This window comes from Zingiber officinale, chromosome 2B (assembly GCF_018446385.1).
Source record: "Zingiber officinale cultivar Zhangliang chromosome 2B, Zo_v1.1, whole genome shotgun sequence".
Taxonomy (NCBI): Eukaryota; Viridiplantae; Streptophyta; class Magnoliopsida; order Zingiberales; family Zingiberaceae; genus Zingiber; species Zingiber officinale.
In genome coordinates this window covers 4,434,662-4,441,294 of record NC_055989.1, presented here as the reverse complement: position 1 = coordinate 4,441,294, position 6,633 = coordinate 4,434,662, and the positions used below count along the sequence as shown (strand labels likewise).

The window sequence follows — 6,633 nt, the reverse complement described above, 5'->3', positions numbered from 1 at the left end:
TGTCTTTTTTAAATTGTTGATCTTAGTGTATACTACAAGAAAACGGGGCTTTAGAGACGAAAAAATCTGTCTCTGAAAGTCCTTTTTCCGTCTCTAAAGAACGTTTGAGACGAAATATTTCGTCTCAAAAATCCGTTAGTGAAAGCCCCGTAGCTAATTTTGAGACGGAAATATTCCGTCTCTAATTTTAGAAACGGATAAAAAAATTGTTTATAAATTTGTTTTTAAGTTAACAAAATAAAATTGATTTTAAATGTAAATTCTGTCTCTAATTTTGTTTTAAATTTGTTAGTAATCTTGTTTATAAATCTATTTACAATTCCATTTATAAATCCGTATATAATTTTATTTATAAATTTATCACTAAATATTATTATATTTCTCATCAATATATTAAAACAAGTCTTCATTTCAAATAAATTAAAATGATTAAAAAGAAATAATTTCTTATTCCAAATGTATCATACAATTAACATTAAAATAAATAAATATTTATATTATCCAAATAAATTTGACCAATAATCAAACTATAAACAACTATACAAATTTTTAAATCTTACCATAAGTAATCTAATTTTTATATTACATTGTCTATCACGACCCTCCCTGTCTTCGAACTCCATGAGAGAAATTGCTTCTCTTGTACAAATTAACGAACCAACCAATTTTGTAGAGACAATCTAACAAATCAAAACATGAAACGAGTAAGTCTTACAATATTAGAATTTTTAATACAAATAAATTGAAATGGTACAAAAGTCATAGTCAATATCAATGTTCATCTACTAATTAGTCCATAGTTAGTTGTCAATGCTAAAGAATCAACAAGTCATGAAGACTCTTTTGGCTCTGAAACAATAGACATAACAAAACCATAAAAATTAGGCCAATGTGAACAAATACTTAAGTAGGATTTTCTTCGAATTTGAATCTTAAACTGAGAATCTCTAAGTGCATATAACAAAATCAAATACAAGACAATAGAAAAGACTCGCTGGTCTTCTTATTGCACATTAATTAATTTAAATCATAAACTAAAAAAATCTTAATATCCAAAAACACAATACCACACAAACTATAAATATTGCTAAGAAATAATCCTGTAATATTAATAAACAAGACTATAGCAGATAGTAAGTAAATAGTACGTACCAAAAGATTAAAAGATGATTTTGAATGCAACATTTGCTCTTGGTTGTTGTGGCTAATGCAACATTTGCTCTTGGTATCCTGCATGATACTAACGAGTGAAACATAAGTCACAATAGAATATGGAAAAGTAGAATGACCTCATTAAATAATTACGGATCATTCTTGGATAACTTGATTGCCTCCAGATAAACCTTATTCTCATCTGCAAATTAGTTAGAATTTTATGACTATAAGGAAACAATATGTAAGAACTTAAAATACAATACACACTAAACATAGAAATGAAGACATAAAACTAACTGCATTTAAATGAAGACACTAACTTAACCTAATTGCATTTAAATGAAGACATAAAACTTAGCAATTGAAAGATCAATACAAAGCAAGAGTTAAGCAAACTAAGATGCGTCAAATTGAACCAAACTATTGAAAGAGACATTTTACCGAACACGTTACATGCAGGAATTAGAAGATTAGAACATTTCATCAAACAAGTTGTGTGCATGAAACAATTAAAATCAAGTGCGTTCAATCTAATTAAAGAAGATCAAGTTTTATACAAGCATTCAATAAAAAACATCAACACACTTCCATGATAAAAGAAACAACCCAATTTCTGTGAGGTGCATATGAAGCTGTCTGGTGGTGAAGGGAATTGCTGCGGACTTGGCGAAGAAGAGAAGGCTGCTGGATCGAAGATGGATGAAGAAGATAGCTGTCTGGATCGAATACGAAGCTGGGAAAGCCCAAGAACTCGTAGATCAAAGAGCGGATATGGAAGAGATGTGGTGGAGCTGCTGTTGGAAGCTTGAAGGCTTATCGTGGAAGGAAGATGAGAAGAGGAAGGAGATGCGCGATGGGCGATGACCAGAGGGAGAAAACCCCTTTCCTTGGTGTGCCGGTGGTGTTGGAGTTAGCATTAGGCAGCGTTCGCGTCGGTAAGAAGATGAGGCCGGGATGGAGAAGGGTGATGGGATGCAGATGGGCAAGATGGAGAGGATCGATCGGCCGGAGGTGGAGTGGTAGATGAATTCGTCGGCCGATTGAAGGTGGAGTTCGATGAGAAGGGCGGCGTCCCGGCAACGATCGCGTGAGGAAGCAGAGAATAGATGAACAAACTATGCTTCATCCACTCTTATTTTCTCAGATCTGATCGGACTGTCAGGATTGGCCCAGATCTAGGTGAATGGATGAGATCAAATCTGATTGAACAGTCAGGATCGGCTAGAACTAGTTGAATGATCAAGATGGCTAGATCATAGTGAACGGCTCGGAAAATCCCAGATCTACCCAGATCGACCAAAATCAACCAGATCTCGATGAACGACTAAAATTAATTAGATCGGAGTCCTTTGATTACTTGGCTTCATATTTGATCCAATGACTCATATTTCTCCATATTAGACTTCTCCTTCTTTAGGTTAATTTGGTCCAACTTGAGTTTAATCCCTACAAAAAAAAAGTGTACAATTATAAATAGAAATCCATAAAAATAACAAGAATTATAACAAAACTCATAATATGCATCAAACTCAATAAACATGATAAGAGTCAACAATTAACCATATGAGTGGATTAAAACATTATAATATAGGGGAAAATAATGCATCAAAATGCTAGTTATCACATATTAGTAGTAGGTGACATCCAGGGACCGTAGGGTGCACAACCTCTCGGTTGCATGAGGGGGTCGATTGAAGCGGTCGCGAACCTGGTGGCTATGAGAAGTGACAACAGTCAACCTCTAGTAGTCACTGTTGGTGCAAAATCCCTCAGGTCAAGGTTGACCTGGTTAACCAAGCTGAGTCTTGGTTTGGGTTTAGATGTTTGACAATAAGATATTGATCGAAGAAGAGTCAAGTAGGTCAAGGTTGACCGGATACTTGACTGGGAAGTCCTAGTGAGTGAAGCTAGGCAGATAGAAAGTCCTAGTGAGTGAAGCTAGGCAGATGGAAAGTCCTAGTGAGTGAAGCTAGGCAGATGGAAGTCCTAATGAGTGAAGCTAGGCAGATGGAAAGTCCTAGTGAGTGAAGCTAGGCAGATGGGAAGTCCTAGTGAGTGAAGCTAGGCAGATGGAAGTCCTAGTGAGTGAAGCTAGGCAGATGGAAAGTCCTAGTGAGTGAAGCTAGGCAGATGGGAAGTCCTAGTGAGTGAAGCTAGGCAGATGAAAGTCCTAGTGAGTGAAAGTCCTAGTGAGTGAAGCTAGGCAGATGAAAGTCCTAGTGAGTGAAGCTAGGCAGATGGAAAGTCCTAGTGAGTGAAGCTAGGCAGATGGAAAACCCTAGTGAGTGAAGCTAGGTGAAAGTCCTGGTGAGTGAAGCCAGGCAAGGAAGGAAATCCAGATGGATCAAGGATGATCGGACATCTGGTGTTGGGAAGTCCAAGTAGGTCAAAGGATTGACTGGATACTTGGCAAGGAAGGAAGTCCAGATGGGTCAAGGTTGACCAGACATCTGGTGGAAGTCCAAGTAGGTCAATGGAGTGACCGGATACTTGGCACGACGAGTAAAAGTCCAAGTGGGTCAAAGGGATTGACCGGACACTGGTGGGGAGTCCTAGCGGTCAAGGAAGTGACCGGATGCGAGGCATGATGTACCAACAGTCGAAGGTTGACCGGATGTTGGTTAGGGAGGTTTGGGACTTGGTTTGGGCAAAATCGGTCGGATCGATCCGTGGATCGATCAGGTGATCGATCGGTGGATCGATCCATTCTTCCCATGGTCGAAGCACGGATCGATCCGTGGATCGATCCAGGATCTCGATCGATCGGTGGATCGATCGGACGACGCTGCCGCGCGATAAGCGCCGGATCGATCCGTGGATCGATCCGACGCTTCCGATCAGACGCTCGGATCGATCCGTGGATCGATCCAAGCCTCCCGATCGGAACATTCGAATCGATCGGGATCCGACCGTTGCGTCGGGTTTAAAGCCGCAGGCGAGCGTGGTCTTCGGTATCTCTTTACGATCTCTTCTCAGGTTCGTTCCAGCTCCTCCACAGCTCTCTACAAGCACGTGATCGCCAGTTCTTGAAGGTTCTTGGAGGCTTTCCAAGTCAAGAGGCGGATCTATTGCAAGAGGAAGAAGTTAGGGTTAGGGTTTTTACTGCACATCTTGTAAGCTTTTGCTTAACTTGTATTTCCCTTTCTTCTTCTTGTATTGAGAGTGTTGTAGGGCTTCTCCGCCTTTGGTAGTTACCATAAAGGAGTGTTATTCATAGTGGAGGGTGTGTGCGTTGGTGTGGATCCTTGGATTAGTCACCTCTTGTGAGGTGGATACCAAGTAAACCAACTTTGTTAGCGTGTGTGATTGTTTCTGCTAATTTCCGCTGCATATCCTTGAAGAAACAAGCCATGCCGAGCGACGAGCACGCGACGAGCTATTCACCCCCCCCCCCCCTCTAGCTACTTTTGGTCCTAACAGTCACGACCGACCTCACAGTCGTTGCCGACCTCGCAGCTGCGGCCAACCTTGCAGCCGCATGAGATGGCCCCAATAAGAACGATAAAAAAAAAAAAAAATCAGAGGCGGGGGAAGAAGAATGCGTACCTATTCTACTAAAACCAAAGACAAATTAAGGCAAGGAGGAAGAGTTAGAAAACATAATTCATATTTATTTTTGTTTATAAAAAGTTATATGTAATTTCATATTAAATTTGGTTTAAATTATGTTTAAAGTTTTTTCATATATTATATTTTATCAAAGTGAACAGATTTACAATTTTGTATCAAATCTGTCTCTGATTTATATAAATCTAAAACAGATTTTATTTCCGTTTTAATTTTCATTAAATATTTAAACAAAATTTGTAACAGAGATTTTACGGTCTCAAATTCCGTTTATAATCCATATTTATTTTTTGTTTATAAAATTTATATGTAATTTCATATCAAAATTTATTTTAAATTTCTTTTCAAATATTATATTTTATTAAAGTTAAATAAATTAATGATTTTGTAGAGAATCTGTCTATCTGATTTATATAAATTTGAAACAGATTTTATTTCTGTTTTAAATTTTAATTAATTTATAAACAAAATTTGTCACAGAAATTATACCGTCTCAAATTCTATTTATAATTTGTATTTATTTTTGTTTATAAAAATTTATATGTAATTTTGTTTCAAATTTGTTTTAAATTCTGTCTTATTTTTTTTATAAAAAAATTATAATTTACTAAAATGAAACGGATTAATAATTCCGTATCAAATCTGTCTCTGATTTATAAAAATCTGAAACAGATTTTATTTTCGTTTTAAAAATCCGTTTCTGAAGCCATGTTTTCTTGTAGTATATGATTATATTATTTACATTAATTGTGTAGTAGTTATTTTTACCTTGATATCTACTCTATGTTACCTCTTGAATTTGATTTTTTATTGCTTGATCTTATATGTTGATCTATTTTGATATCTAGGCAGTCCAAATTATTATTCCTACTTAGCTTAGTTATACAGGTAGGATATTACCAGACAATAATGTAGTTGTGGACATCTGTTGGTGCATTTATACCGTACCATATGGTTATATACTTAGACTCATGCCTATACGTGTTAGATATTATAGTGTAGTAAGTGGTTGAGTATCCTACCATATTACCTAGTTTGGACTACCATCTAGGACTATTTGATTATGACCTCGTTGTTTTAGAGTGTTTATGATGATACCATAGAGTTAGTTGAGATGTTACGACTACATGACTAGTATTCTTTTGATGAGATTGGTTGATTGTTTTGCTTGTGGTTGTTATACTTGTTATATGCTAGTGAAACCATACCATAGGGTAGCTAGCATAGTTCACTCTTGAATGTGATTATCACTACTTACTTATCATTTTTGGTTGTACACTTATATATCCTGTCTGTCCACATGCCATCTGTGATAAAGTATTCTCCTGCAGATAGTGACTGTTTATATATCCTATCTGTCCATGGGACCATCCGTGGTAGAGCATTCTCTTGCAGACAATGACTATCTTCATACCCTGATTGCCCACGAGACCATCCGTGTTAGAGTGTTCTCTTGCAGTCAGTGGTTGGGAGCTAGTTAACTACCTCATCTTGTCCGCCCACGGGATCATCCATGGTAGAGTGTTCTCCCGCTGATAGTGACTAGTTATATATCTTGACTTCCCACGAGACCCATTTGTGTTACACGTTGTGCTAATCAGGACTTGTTATATGCTTGTTATATTTTGGTTACCCATTTGTTCATGTAGGTTTGGATGTACAATATGTACTCCTGATTTATGGGTTACACTCGATTGAGCAGGTTAGAGGGTTATGATATTATTTATTGTTTGACTAGTAGATGATTATAGTGACACTTTTACTTTTGTAGTAAGTATTCTTTCTGAGACTTCATTCCTTTGATCTCCTTATATTTAGATCATGCAGTATTTTCGTATCTGTCTGCCGAGTCATTGTACTCACTACCTTTTGCTTTTCCTTTAGTTTTTCAAGTTAGCAGATCGAGGGTGG

At 37.0% G+C, this 6,633-nt stretch overlaps 1 long non-coding RNA gene across 1 annotated transcript; it reads right to left on the bottom strand.

The window, feature by feature from the left end:
- Positions 1-429: 429 nt before the first annotated feature.
- On the bottom strand, positions 430-2,300 carry LOC122045135. Its single transcript, XR_006129901.1, has 2 exons — positions 1,153-2,300; positions 430-680 (listed from the first exon to the last, which is right to left on the bottom strand). It is a non-coding gene; the product is annotated as an uncharacterized LOC122045135 (long non-coding RNA).
- Positions 2,301-6,633: the final 4,333 nt, after the last annotated feature.